The 16,522-nt window shown below is 31.1% G+C and overlaps 1 long non-coding RNA gene across 1 annotated transcript; it reads left to right on the forward strand.

Moving 5' to 3' along the window:
- Positions 1-4,984: 4,984 nt before the first annotated feature.
- Positions 4,985-15,953, forward strand: LOC117682175 (uncharacterized). The gene is made up of 3 exons (XR_010713063.1): positions 4,985-5,102; positions 6,315-6,413; positions 15,772-15,953. It is a non-coding gene; the product is annotated as an uncharacterized lncRNA (long non-coding RNA).
- Positions 15,954-16,522: the final 569 nt, after the last annotated feature.

Here is a 16,522-nt window from a genome sequence, read left to right on the forward strand (position 1 = left end):
GAATTCACATGATGTTTATTTTAAAGAATAATTGAATGTTGAAGTTGAATTAAAACGATTCTATTAAATGTTCCTAAAAAGGTAGATTTTTAAGAAGTGTTACAGAGTCCACTCAATAAGGGGATTTTAATTGATGGGGATATGCAGTATAAATGGTTTATTTTAATTATTGAATATTATCTTGAAATTTAAATTACTTCAATTATTTTATTCTGTTATAGTCTCACAATTAGTAAAGAAATGAAAATTTTTGGTTGTTTCTTGACTTGTTTTTACACTACTTTTATAAGTTGTGTGAAAATGTTGTTCATTTTTTAGACTCTTAATGTTGAACTTTGAACATCAAAAACATGACTTCTTTATTCACTTCTCTATTCACGGTATCACGAGAAACAAATGGAAACAAATGAAGCTTTATTAAAATTGGTTCTTTAGTAGTTAGCTTATTATTATGAACTCCGAGATTTTTTTTTACATCAGGGACATTTGACAAAAATCTTCTCAACTAACAAACAAGGTTTGCTTTTCAGGTTTTTTTTTCTGCAGACAGTCCATCACTAAGTCATACTCTCACATCAGCAGAGCTTTCCTTTAATCTGTGTCCTGGAGAATCGCACAACTCCTCATGAGCTTTATCATCCTCATTGTCGTCATCCAGGATCTTTGACTACAACTCCTACATTAGTATCACTATTAATGTCTCTGTAAATGTACAACTTTAACATGTTTGCGTAAAAAGTTTAAACTTTACCGTCCATATTAATTCCAAAATCTACTTTTCCTATTTTATGAGTATCTCATACGGACCTCTCAATCGCAATAACAGTTTATTACTAGATGTTGGCAACAGCATTCATACTTCACGTCACCCACTTTCATTTTCCTAGCGCCTTTGGTGTAATTAACGCAGTATTTCTGCACTGACTTCTTCAGCTTTTCTTTTGCAATCTGACATGTCGACTCGAGCGTTGTCATGAGATCTACAATATATTGATAAGAAGTGGAAACGTCAGGATCATATACTTCTTTAGTCCACAATTCTTGTAAACTTCATATTAGACCCCTCACCGTGCGCCCAAACACCAGCTTTAATTGCGAGAGCCCTATATTTCCTGAGTAGCTTTACTGTTTGCAAATAAAACTGCTGATAGAAACTTGTTCCAAAGCCAGTCGGTCTTTCAGAACATAAACGGCATACATTTAGTATCTGTTTAAGTGTTCAATTGAATCGTTCGACGAGATCGTCACACATCGGAGTCGTCAACAGCTAAAGTTTACGTCGACTTGTTTCTGCCATCAGTTTTGATCTAGATTGAGTACCTTGAACCGACAGCATTTGTTTTGGAACCCCAATTCAACAAAAAAAATGTAATTAGTGCTTCTGACACTCTCTCTGTAATGAGTGCGAGAGCTTCTGGATACTGAGTAGGAAGTCTTCCGTGTTTCTGCCATCAGTTTTGACCTAGATTGAGTACCTTGATCCGTGCTTCTGACACTCTCTCTGTATTGAGAACGAGAGCTTCTTGATACCGAGTAGGAAGTCTTCCAGTGTCAATATATAACAGTTGTCACGGTTTGTAGCTGGCTGTATTGGCCCCTTAAAGTCTACTGCAACCAGATGAAATGAAATATCATTAAGCGGCATTTATTCGAGTGTAACCTTCGTTGTTCTACCTTTTGGTGATTTCCTTTGACAAATGCCACGTGATATGTCATAAGGACGTACATTTGCCTTCACATCAGGCCGATAGATTTCCGACAGGTTGTTTCACTGTAGTGAAAATTGTGATGACTTCAATTTTTCTATAGTTAACTTTTATTACTAATGCAACAATTTACCTTCATCACCTGTTTTTGTCCCTCAGTTAATTCGATGCGCAAGGGCATACTCTACTTATTAACACTTTCTATGGCGAGTCAAGCTACTGACAAACAAGTCGATAAAAAAAGACTATCAACAGTCTTGATTGTAGACATCTTTTTGCAACCAATTCATGATATATATTTTAGCATGTAACCTAGCTTAAACTTTTCTGTTGTGCAATATATTTTGCTGTCTTTCTTTTCGATATGGGAGATGCAACTATATATTAATTATTTCGTATTTCTTACGACGATAACATTTGAAGATTACCAATTTGTTTTTATTTTTTTCTCAATCAAGCTTCTTTAATCAATAATTAATAATCAAAGAAAATTCCTTTAAAAAATCCGGAAATCATCTGAATTTTTTGGATTTTACAATCTTGCGCATGCGCATTACATTCACGCTAAATCACGGGAGGGTCTTTAGTTTATGTTTCCAAAATATGACATTTGTATGGATAAAATCAGAAACAATATTACAAATACGTGTAAATTTTCATTGAAAATTTGTCATATATTCATTAAAGGAAATACGGGCGATAACTCTAACTCACAATTGCAACTTCTCGGGTCTTTCCGGGAGGCTCGGAAAAACACCTCGAATGTATTACCAAGACGTCCATGACAACTCCCCTTTTTGTAAAACTTGATATAAATACAACAAATTTTACGATCTGTTGAGATGTGAGCTATACTTCATTAAAGGGGCATGGTCACGATTTTGGTCAAAAATTATTTTACCGATTTTAATGTTTAAAATGCTTCAGTAAGGCATTTTTGATAGGCAACCGAAATTTAAGTGTGATTGGTTGAGTTATAATGAGTTACAGAGCTTGCAATTCTTTGCTATGTACACAAAGCTTTTGTTTACATTTTGAACATTGAAGTGAAAACTCCATTTTTAGACCAAAAATGAATGTGGTAAACGTTAAGATATGTTTATCTATGCTTAGATTGAATCAGAAGATGGAAAAATCAGCTTGAAAAAGAACTTTTACCGGTATAGTGAACTAATGTAAACAAAAACATGGCACGAGCCTTGTTTACATGACAAAGAATTGTGAGCTCTGTATCTTGCTTATAACTTCACTACTGACTCTCCTATTTCATTTGGTCATTCGAAATGCATTTCTAAAGCATTGTAAATAATTAAAACAGAAAAATAGAATTTGACTAAAATCGTGACCATGCCCCTTTAACGTTAACGATATACACTAAACATAACACAGAAGCGACAAACAAGACTGTCTAGCCGATGCTTATTTCAATGGGAAGCGACTCCATTTTGTATAAAATTGTAACATCCGGTGATGTTAATACATTCGAGGTTTTTTCCTAGCTTGCTGGAAAGGCTCGAGAAGTTGCGATAGCTCTAACTCAGTGCATTTAATATGAAAAATCCCGGGAGTTCCGAATGTCAACATGTGTGTAAATTCAAAGTGAGGGAAAAAGTTGGTGAAAAAAGTTGAACTCTTCATAAGTATGAATTAAATTTTTAGATGAAAGATATTTACAGCCTCAAAATGGTTTTCTGTGAATAATTTGACGGTTATTTACAATGCAGCTTCATTAATTTTCTCCAAAATCGTTCCGGAGCGATTCTGCAATTTTTTGCTACATTAATACGGGTGTACATTTCGGAGGCGTTTTAACTGTGGTGAAGGCCCGTCCCGAGATTTTTCAGTCAGGTTTTTCTAACTCAGCAGTATGTAGTGAAATTGATAGCATTATTGTAGGCTTAAAGCTTGGTTAAGTAAATGTCAACAATACGGCGTGTCGATGTATCTATTTTGTAAATGTCCCATATCATATGTAATATGCCAACCCGTGCACGCATGGGTCAAAGGCTAGTACCTATTTAATTACATTAATTGACAACAAATCACAATAACAGAAAGCGAAAGTAAATTTTACTCAAGCGCTGGTCAGTATTTACTTTAAAATGCAATAAAGATGAGATCCAAGCAAATGTGAATACTATTTATATAGATATTTTGAAACTTGAAACAACGTACTAGGATCTTAGAGCAAATCATTTAAACTTTCGGCCATTTCAGAAAATGATACCAATCAGTCACATCTTTAAAAGATGCGTGGACTATGATCATTTCAGTGGTAAAGATAAATTCATGCTTAGCCCGACTTAATTAGTTAAACCATGATCATTCATTTTTAATTTTACAAACTTTGCTACATGGCTATGCTTAAAAGTTTTCAGTTAAAAGGTTTAAGTTTAACGATACTTAATTTGTTTATGCTTGACTAATAACTACTTAAAAAAAGCAGGATGCAATTTACACAAAGATTACTTGCAAACTGTTGCTTGTAGCTAGCAAGATTATTACTTCATATCGCATTACATTCATAAATGTTTTGTAAAAATGATATATAAAATTTCATTCGATCAGAAAATAGGTGCGCTGTGTGTGGATAAAAATTTGATGTTTATGATCAGATAACGTTAAAAAATGGAAGAACATGCATCCAGTTAAGCTTATTTTCAATGTTCAATAATTCGATATCAACAATGATATAATGATTCTAAATATGCACCCACGAAAAGCATAGGTAGACATTACTTTTTGATTTACCTCTGCCATCTGCGGTATCGCCTCAAAAAAGACGTTCATCTGATACATGCATTGTTTTGTTTATATTACCTCCACATCATATTAGGATGTTCTTTGTTATTAAGTGAATATTTACATTTTATTGAAATAAACTTACTAAAAACTAATTCATTGGTCATTTTGACGTCATGAATATTACCCGTAAACTCTTTAAAAAGTTCACACAAAATTTGTCGTCAATGAGTTAATGTGAACAGATATCAATGCAATTCCAAAATAATATGTGTTAAGTCAGAAGATATCCCTTTATGATATATGTTAAAGCATGAGTCTATGATATATTTATTAACAGTTTCTTGGTAAAAAAAAAGTATTCACTTTAACTTGCAAAATTTATATTAATACCTGTATTTCGCAAGACGATACTTAAATGAAAATAAAATCACGAAAATTCCTGCAATTTAAAACTAAAATATCGTATTAACTATTACATAACTTTATGCGTCTGCATTTAGAAATGGTTGATTATAGATGAAACTAAGACGGCATTCTCATATGACTCTGTGACTTAAAAATTCTTCTGTTCATGTGTATAAAAGTAGCTGCTTACGTTTAGATTTGCCAATTATAACTTTTGTGTGATATAGATCAGAACATCATTTTAAGGTAAGAGCAATTTACTTAAATAAAATATTTAAGAAGGCCCACTACTTTCCAAATTAGCGTTAAGATTTCATTATATTGTTTGTTTTATTATCAAATATGTTTCTGCATTCTACGATTCTACTCAGTTTACGACTAAGAATAGACAAAGTTGTTACTTTTCAGTTTTCGTGTGGTTATGTCAGTCTATAACACTTAGATAAATGAAAACACAAAGATCGAAACCACTGAGGTTTTTCTTGGATATATATATATATATATATATATATATATATATATATATATATATATATATATATATATATATATATATATATATATATAGGTTTTTCTTGGATATATATATATATATATATATATATATATATATATATATATATATATATATATATATATATATATATATATATATATATATATATATATATATATATATATATATATATATTACACAGAATAAAAAATATGATGTTATCATATAACAACCTAAGTGGGTCTTGTTGGTTGGTAAAAAAAAAACCACCAATAAATACATAGTTTTCGTTGTGGCTTTATGAGAGTATGGGGCCGTATATTATTATTTCACATTGAGTTGACTTACTTAACACGAAACTTAACATTAATTTTTTATGTATAATGAAATGATTTTAAACAAAATGAGTTTTAGTATACGGGATAATGTACTCTTTTTGACCAACAAGTTCGAAGCAACTTATCAAGACTTTCTTTCATAATCACATTATGAATGTGGTATACAGTACCGATCAGACCCAACCTAACAGAAAGTAAACCCCAACTAAACCTTGGGTTTACTTTCTGGGTTTACTTCGGGTTTACTAGAGTAAACCCAAAGTAAACCCAGAGTGGACACAGAGAGTAAAACCCGACTAGAAGAATACTCCTGAAAGCAGACGGTACATGTGTATTCGAAATATACAAGAATTACAGGCAGTAAGATGCTAAGATAAAAGACGGGTCTGCTTCACACTTCAGTGCGTAAAGGTGACCCCAAAAGCAATTCCAGAGTAAACCCAAAGTAAACCCTGAGTAAACCTTAAGTAAATCCCGAGTGGACCCAAATTTTCAAAAAGTAAACCCCAAGTAAACCCCACAAGTAAACCCAGGGTTTAGTTTGGGTTTACTCTGGTGTTAGGTTGGGTCTGATCGGTACTGTATGCTGATAAGAGGAATCTGAAACAAACAAAAATATTACAGATGAAGTATTTGACATTTCTTTTGGTGTGTATGTTATACATTCAAATGTATGCCTGCAGGAGAGATATAGATTCCAGTTTGCCAAAAACAGATATGAAGGTAAGAACTATGAAAAGAACTAGGTACGGTATATGCCAAAAATGGCCCTATCTCTAAATCGACCGATATTTTACTAAAAGGTAGACATCAATATGTAACTTCATGAAATAGAACAGTTTTGATAATTTCTTCATAATTTTTGTGTGTGCCAATGCTCAAATAGTGTGTCATTTTAGTCACGGTATAATGACGTCGCATTTAGCATCGTAACGTTATACACGTAAGCCATGGAATTCATATGAATCACCCCTCATAAAAGTAACTTTGAATAAGACGTTAATCTGTATAATGATCATTATTATATACATATAATTATCAACATATCTATTCACAGTAAATAAAAAGTCCAATATCTCGTGTTCTTCTGGAAAGCTCAAATTATAGTGCTCCATATATAAATCAATGTTATCACATCTGCCTTTACAATTACGTTACAGCATTCTCTTTTGAAAGGGTTGATATCTTTTTTAAAATTAAGATATAAATATTGTAAATTATTATAGTCTTTAACAATTAAGCACAATCTGATTAATTTCCTTATTTCAATTTGCATCCAAACTAGTTTCGTTAGGATTTAGGCTCGCAGTGTAGTTTCAAAATACGAAATCGGGATTTTCTTGAAAAGGTAACAACTTGTTTTTGTTATTGGGTGCTTTCGTCTTCGCATTAGCCAGCATCAACGATGAGTTTTGTTTGAGATATGCATGCCTGAAATCGTTGAGTATAAATGCATTTATGCCATAATATTTACATTAACCAGCATGTCTTTGTCTATGATAACACTACGTATCGATTTTGTACTATATAACCCATAATACAAATGACGCCAAATTGAGGCGCCGGCGGGGTTTGCTTATTTATATTTAAAGATTTAATCGTACGATGGCCTAAAATTATATAAATATAAGTAAAAAGGAATCATTCTTTGAATATTATGAGGTGATAATTTCGGTCGGGGCGTGATCAAATCTTTCATAAAGCCCTTCGTACTTTATTGGATTTGATCACGCCCCGACCAAAATTATCACCTCATAATACTCAAAGAATGATTCCTTATTCCTTATAACAATCCGCTTGTTTTTTTTCATCTTGCACTTTCCGATCTTACTCAGAATTTTTGTGTCCCCTGAAAATATAAAGCGTCGCCGAAATCGATTTACTTACACGGTTTTTTTGTTGTTTTTTTGTTATTTCCGAAAGGCAAACAAAGTTGCGATCAGTAGTTACCGTTGATATTTTTATATAATTTAAATTAACACTTAAAAAAACCCACTTAAAAACAAAGGGTTTTGGTAAAAAATTGAAAAATACATTTGCATGCAGATTTACATGTACCTAATATTTCGGGATTATTATTAAATAACAAAATCTCAAAAGTCATGTAGCTGAATACTGTTATTTGTACCTTCATATTAAATACTTAAATCTGTATGGTTTATACGCAGTTGACAATCCGTTCTATTACACTCTGCGTTAGCAACACACTTGGCAACGGGTAACACAACGAATTTTTACATGCGCGTAAATTATGTGCGTACAGTTCGCTGTAGAATTTACGTCATTTTTATATAAAAGTAGAAAAATTTTCTCTAAAATTAAGACATTCAGTATAATAAAAACAAAGTGCCTGTTTGGGAGGGTAACAATTGAAATTGACACCCCTCGAACAACATTGTCAACCTCCGCTTTGTGTTGACAATGGTTTTCTCGGGTGCCAATTTCAACTGTTACCTTCCCAAACAGGCACTTTTTATGTAATGTTCCTAATGAAACTCGAGGAACTAACTTCCGCGTAAAATCACAAGAAGCACATATCGCGGGTAAAAACCTCGCTTTTATTTTTCGGACAGATGTCAACTAATTGAAACTATGATAAAAGTTTGGCGTTTGTGATTTTATATTCTCGCGATTTGATTAAAAACAGTTGAGTCGCGGAATGAAGTACTCACGTAAAATAAAGAATATACAGTATGTGACACGAAATGTAAGGGAAAATGGTACAGCACATACTCTTGATTTATAAAAGTAGAATATTTAGTTTATTTATTCAATGGATTAACTGTATGGAACTTTAATAGCATTACCTTTTTGATAACATTTACCGTTATCAAAACTAAAGACATGATCACAGACAGTTGTTCTTTCTTCAAGAGAATGATATAAAGTTTCGTATATTTAGAATGAGTTTAAATATTTTTTTCTTTATTACTTACATGTGATGTACAATTTTTACCACGCGCCGTATAATATTTTAGGTTTCATTTGTTCCAAGAAACAAACAACGTTTTCATTAGTTTTTGATAAATGATAGTCATTTTACTCTTAAATGTGCAATACATTGTTATGAAATATTTTAAAATCTTTATAATTAACCACAAATAATGCACACGTTTAATCCAACAGTTTCGATCCACGTGTTTCACCTGTCAATCAAATCAGTCTGCGAGCTGCACCATGTGCTCTTCCATTTTCGTTCAATTGTTTTATATTTCAAGAAAAAAATGCGTCTAACAATAACGTATTTTGCAGTATTTGTGATGTTTGATATCATGATTTAAGTGCCTCTGTGAAGATTAATTCTTAGGCTACATACACTACGTTGTTTAAATTCTCTCTCTCTCTCTCTCTCTCTCTCTCTCTCTCTCTCTCTCTCTCTCTCTCTCATGTTTGTGCAAACAATACAGAAGTAATAAAGTCTTGTTTGCATGGATTTTATTCATTTTAAATATTAATGATAACTATAGCGCTTTCAACGCATGAATATACGTTTGTAGACTATCATCGGCTTTATCGGTACATATATTATTTGTACATATTAAAACATAAAGTAAATGAACCTCTGCTTGCAAAAAAATATATTCACTTATGCAGAAAAATAGTAAAACTAACAAAATGAAAAACGTATACATGTACATTTGACTAAACGCACGACATGATCGCGGCAAGGTGTGAATGTCAGACCGTAGGCCTATAGAGTCTCTATATCGTTATCATCAATTACTTGTCAGCTGAATTGATTTAAGCATTGAAGATGTGTCATGTAAACTTATTTTAAAGATTTTATTGTATATCCCAGTCTACATCAGCAACCTTTAGTTTGATGATTTCGGGAGTCCTCTAACAATGTCGAGTTAAAAAAATCGCTAAGCCTAACGTTAATTTCTTTCACTTACGACCCGCCTTACTCAAAGAATGTGACGTCATGTAAACAAACTTGTTCTGTACATACGTTTGAAATGCTTCAAATGAAATTTACTGATATTTTCTGAGTGAATGGATCACTCACCGAACATTTCTATAAAAATATAGGACTTATTGTAGAAGTAATGATGTTTTCTTGTGTTGTGTAAACAAATATGAATAGTATGCGGTGGAAAAAAGTGCTACTTTGTTACCGAAGGCGTTTTAATTGAGAGTGAAGTATGGCGAATATATATCTTGTTTTTAATCATTTGCCAAGTCGAAGAATCGTTTCAAGAAGCTCAAAGTATGTAGTGTGAATGAGGAAAAAACTATACAAAACCTACAAGTACGTGGAAAACAAAAGGAAACATGACTCAACAGTATACGGTAGGCCTAACTACAGTTGACGGTAGACCTAAAGTGAAAACAAAAATGATCACGTCCTATATTCATTATCATGATAACAATTTATCAGAACTTATTATAGATATCATTTTTTTGTAATAAAAGTTACAGAAGATAAATTCATCTTATCTTGTCTGATTTTCGTCATCGATTATTGATTATACGGCGAATATAACCGCAACTGCTTGACTGAATCCACCACTAAAACTCGTCACAGAACGGGAACTTTAACTATCAGCGCAGGCCTCGAGCAAAATGTAATCATGTTTAAATCTTTTCTCTTTTTAATTATATTTTAATAAATCATGTTTCGTTTTGCTCGAGGACTGCGCTATATATACATTTTCAAATTTTATGGTAAAAATTGCCTTGAATATGTTAATTTCCGGTAAACATCGTACATTTAGCGGATGCTAGTGTTGCTTAGCAACGCTTTGCACGATTATTTTTACGGATTTATCGCTTACACTTGACATCTTATTCGTAATTATGCATTTATTTACTTTTCATAAACAACTTGAAAAATGTTGGAATTTTAGGCTTTTATACCATTACAACCGTACCTAGTTCTTTATAAATCAAAATGTGGGTGTACATATGAACAACTTTTAATTCAAATTTGAAGAAATAAAAAAAAATAGGCTATACAATAAAATCTGTCCGCAATGCATCTATGCATCAATAATATTCATTCCGTCAAGTTGCTAACGTTTATTGCTGCTATATGGAAATATACATTTGTTACAATGAGGTTTGAAAAAATTCCAGTCTTTTGCAAAATGGCATGTTACGCAAGCTCTGAATGCACCTCTGTTGCCGCCCAAAAGACTAGTTCTTGTACATAAAAATTGCTTTAATATATCTTTCCCTATTACAAACTAACATAGACATAGTTTGAATTGAATTATATATTTAATAGATTATAATATGTCAATGTTTTTCTTGTTTTACTACTTCTGTTGTAAATCGAAACAAGCGCAGTGGGTTGATGAAGTTGGTTTGTTTTTCAGTTTTGGGGAAAAGTTTGATATAATCAACAACATTGATTACAGACATGACCATGGGATATTGCATTGCTGATCCTACATACAACAATGCATCCCTTGCTTTGATAAAAGTGTAGCAGGAACGAAAACTCTTGTTAAAAAGCAAGGAAAAGCTTCATGCTTTGTAAACGTTTCCAAATCAAACTTTGATACATGTAAATTAAGACGTCCGATTTGGGGTTTTTTTGCGCAAAAACTACATCAGCAAAACTCTTTATTGTTAAACCATGAGCATCTTACACCAGCTTAAGTTTATTTACGAAGTTTCTAGAAAATCGACCATTTGGTTCTTTTTTACGGTCATTCCAAAATACAAGTAAATTAACGATAGCAATATATAGAAAATTTTCATTTTGCGCATTCGAAGCATATCTAAGAAATACTGCTATAGGGATTTTCCTCAAATTGTAATATGTGAATTAATAATATATTTTTCCTGCATTATTTGTTATACACTAAATTCAACGACTGGACTTTAATTGGTTTCATCTCAAAACATTCAAATACACCAAATTTTGCTTTATATTTGGAGTAATGTAAATGTAGATTGGTATAAAGGATTCATTTTACTTTTTCTTTTGAATCATCTCTTATAACGTATCCCTAAAACGCTTTATTTTATCAAAACGTTATAGAAGCACAGGAGCAACGCTCACATACTGTACAACAAAACAAACAAACAAAGGCAATGACAACTAAAGTCGGCCTACTTAAGTGGATTCCGAAAACATATTTTTAAGAATATCTTTGTAAAGCTATAAGGACTTTCTGTTTTGTATGATTTACTATATCATACAGAATGATTCTGCATTTTTCGTCAATAAAATAAACATTTTTGAACAGTTTCGTTTTAAATATAAATTGTAACATACTTTCTTTTTTAACAAAATTTATGATTTTGATACTATTTTTGATTATTTTATTAAAGACGTCACTTTACAGATGTTTTTGTTTTGTTGAAATAGACAAAAAGAAGATCCGGAAATGTTCCTTGGGAACCCTATCGATTGCAACGTGATAACGTAAGAAATATGTTTTGAATCATAGGTAAGAATGAAATAGTTAGAATTAAATCGTATATCCAATAGATAATAATATGTCAATGTTTTACTTGTTTTCCTACTTCTGTTGCAAATCGAAACAAGTACAGTGGGTTGATGGTGTTGGTCTTGGGGAAATTTTTGATAAAATCAAAAACATTGATTACAGACATGACCATGGGATATTGCATTGCTGATCCTACATACAAAAACGCACCCCTTGCTTTGATAAAAATGTAGCAGGAACGATAATTCTTGTTAAAAAGCAAGGAAAAGCTTCACGCTTTGTAAACGTTTCCGAATCAAACTTTGATAAATTAAGAGGTCCAATTTAGGTTCTTTTGCAGTAAAACTACATTAGTAAAACTCTTTATTGTTAAACCGTGAGCAACTTACGTAAGCTCTAGTTTATTTACGAAGTTTCTAGAAAATCGACCATCTGGTTCTTTTTAGGGGCCATCCCAAAATACAGGTACATTTACGATAGGAATATATAGAAAATATATAGAATATATGGAAAATTTTCATTTTGTGCAATTTGAAGAATATTTAAGAAATAATGCAATAGGGATTTTTCTCAAATTGTAATATGTGATATGTAATATCTTTTTCCTTCATTATTTGTTATATACTTTATATGCTAAATTGTACCGGTTAATATTGGGTTAATCTCAATATATTGAAATGCACCAAATTTCGCTAAAAATTTGGAGTATTATAAATGAAGACTGGTAAAAAGGATTCATTTTACTTTTTCTTTTAAGTCATCTCAACGCTTCATTTTATTATAACGTCATAAAAGCACAGTAGCAACGCTCCCATACAACGGAAAAGGAAACATGTGCAATGAAAACTAAAGTTGGCCTCTTTAAGGTAAAATGAAAGATGCCTTCAGGTTTACAGAATTTAAGATATAAATTCTTTTAATACTTATTCATAACAATAGCTTTGTTTCATAGAGTGTACCGGGGCTTAAATGTTTGGTAAACGCAACATAAAATCGCGTTTTAAATTGTCACCTTCTATGAAAATGAAGGAAATAAATAACAACTTTCGGAGTTTTATCCATTTTTGACTAATGAAATATATTTAGAATGCCTACAGTCTCTCCAATAACATTCTACAACTTTTTTATGATTTATGATTCATTTGGAAAGGACAATATGAGGTAAGAAATGTGTCACTTTTTAAGCTGTTCTCATTTATGTTTGCATGAGAAAAATAGCTCAATGTTAATAGTAGCTTAGTGGTATGTTGGTGGTATTTTGTACCTCTTTTGTAATTCTTAAAATTTCCGAAATGGTTGATGTCTCTGTTCTATCTTTCTTTTTCATATTTTATTTAATTCTAAAGGATGACCACAATGCAATGTTTGATTATAACTAAAAATCTTTAATTCTTTTTATAATGCATAATTGGGATTTCTTCAATAATATTTAAATCTATGGTTTCCTTCTTATCTAGAAAGAGAAACTTTGAAATATATGAATTACTTTTTTCTCTTGTTTAGTATTTTGACCTTTTTGTGTAAATTCAATTTACTGGTATGAAAATTGATCGTATATAATTTACTTGCACACATATTTATATCAATATTTCTATAATAGTAATATTTTTATAAATCAGTCAAAGTACTGGCATATCTGCTTGTTCATATCACAATTTTAATGAACGATTAATAGATTAACCATTTCAATACTTTGAGGTTTTGATCACAGATTTATTGAAATATGATAGGATATGAATACAAAATTCAAATAAATGCTTTAAAATTGTCGTTTACGCAGAAAGAAATAAATTGGTGATAATGAAAATCCATTTATTGTATGTTATTGACTTTTGATTGAGGTTTTATATTTCACTTTCGAAAAGTATGTCAATGACCTGGCTATTGAAAAAAAAATCCCCTTAAATTTTACATTATGATGTGGATTTTCTTCTTAAAACATAAAATTTTGATTTAAACAAAGGATATGCTTAAACTGACTGTACACAACCTGTGTACGAGTTGTCTACCATAGTATAGATGTAAAATATTACAAATAAACAACTAATAATTTTTTTTTAAAAATCCGAATTACAATGGAATTTCATAGATACAACATACAGTTCTAGTGACATCTTTTCAATCTATTACAGACCGACTATCCTCCACTAAGTTACAAATCCCTACCTTTTTTCGGATTCACTTAATCAACAAATTGAATGAGGATAATACTAAATGAAGATAATAAGATATAAAATGTATACATTTACAATATTAAACTACTTTCATGTACATTGACCTTGATATTCGGCTCGCATAAAATATATATGAAGGCAATGATAAGGAAAATTTAAGGTATAATATCTTTTATCATCATTAATCATTCTTTTCAATATTTTTGGATTGCCTGTCATACAATAATCTTAATGAATAGTTGAAAAACGAACAGAAAACTGTGCAATATATTACTTACAAATAAAATCTTAACATTTAATAAATACAGTAATGCTGCCAAAACGTTTTAGCAGAACACAAATTTTGAAAAATTTTGTCCGAATTTACTCTGTTTTGCTGTAAGTCAACTTTGGTTCGAACTTAATTTCATAATCAAGTAACAATTAATAATGTTATAATATCAATAAAAATTTATTCCATAAATACTTTTTGTTTTTAGAACAAATTTTACTCATCACATTGATCTTCATAACAATCTGAACTTGATAACAAACCATGACAAAACAAAATAATTAGAAATGATTTGACGTTAATATATGAGCTACATCATTATAAGGGGCATATTTCATTTTTTGAAATGAAACGGTGACACTACATAAGGAATACTCTACTTTTTTTAGAATTAGATTTTTTTTTTCTGACAGTTTCTGTTTTCACACATCAGTATTAGATTTATTTCTTAAATTCGTTCGTGCGGTGGAATGGGACATCTCCATATTGTGACGTACTTCCTATCGAAGAAAACAATAAAACTGAGTTCATTTTTAGAACATTCCTCCAAAGTGTTATCTAAAAGCGTAGCGCAATGGGTTAAAGCGTTCAATGCGAAACCGTAAGTCATAAGTTGGAATCGCGATCGAGTTTTTTTGTTTTTATTTTTATTTTTTTAACTTTCCAAAGTTTTAACTAGTTTTGTTTTGTAAAATATTATAATAAATTGGAAAATTCTAAACATGTGAAGGTCTTTTGATTACAATGTACTTTTATACACATCACTATAGATAGTTATCTCGTACTTTTTAACGCTAATGGATCTAGAATGACTATGAAAAGAAATCAGTAATTATTTGATTCACTAATGATAGTAAGCACCAACATGACATACAACAGAGAAGATAAAGTTTGCAACTTCTGTTCTCTAAATTTCGGAATTATTTTTCATACAAATGATCAGTATCTGTTGGCTTTCTTAAGAAAAGCTTGATATTTTTACTTTTAGAAGTTACAAAAACCAGCCTTTTTATATTCTCCATGGAATATATACCAAATTCAAACAACTAAATTGACCTCTGAAAGTTGTTTTTTTTGTGTTTCAATAACGGTCATATGATCGACAGAAGTCATATGTTTATGTCTTTTCTTTCCCTTATACCAATTTTTGTTTCAACACAACTTATTTGATCATAATTCGTTTATAAATATGTTTCTTCTGCAAAATATTTAAAATCTTTCTCCTTGCACAGGGCAATTCCACAAAGGACTAGGAATATAGCACGAGCGGCTCCTTCTGCCTTTTTGGTGAACCGAATCAAGTAAAGGGTGGACTACACAACACTCCATCTTTCATATCAACAGGTGGAAAAAATCCCGAAAATCTTATTTTTTATTCGATTGAAGAAATAATAAACTGATATGAAATGAAAAATTCATTTAAAAACCATCGAGAGAGAGAGAGAGAGAGAGAGAGAGAGAGAGAGAGAGATTCTACATTTTATTCATCATACAGTTTTCTTTCCTAAACTTACCCATGATGCATTTTGATTGCTTTGTACATTTAATATTTTGCTGGAGAATAACTATCTGATGAAAAAAATTAAACATCTACAGTATAAACAACCTCTTGAATGTTCTTTGTGGACATGTAAATGTATCGGCTAAATACTAGTACAATTAGCACAAATATAAACTCATCTCATTGTACCTGCAGTTGTTACACCTGTCAGAAAGAACAGAACACAATTTTGTTTTAAATTCAAAACTGTAAACAAATGTATCGATTAATCTGATTAAGGATCAAGTTCAAAGAAGTAGGTCCAGAGTGTCTTTTTGACGTCATAATTGATTTGATGAATATTTTCTGGTACTTACCGGCTTTCAAATAATAATGTAGAAAATACAACAGTTTTTGACATTCAATATAAAATCATAGGAAAAAAAATTTCTAATAAAGTAACTTTTTATGTTTATAATAATTGTGAGCTCTGTATTTCGCTG

This window comes from Magallana gigas, chromosome 4 (assembly GCF_963853765.1).
Source record: "Magallana gigas chromosome 4, xbMagGiga1.1, whole genome shotgun sequence".
Classification (NCBI taxonomy): Eukaryota; Metazoa; Mollusca; class Bivalvia; order Ostreida; family Ostreidae; genus Magallana; species Magallana gigas.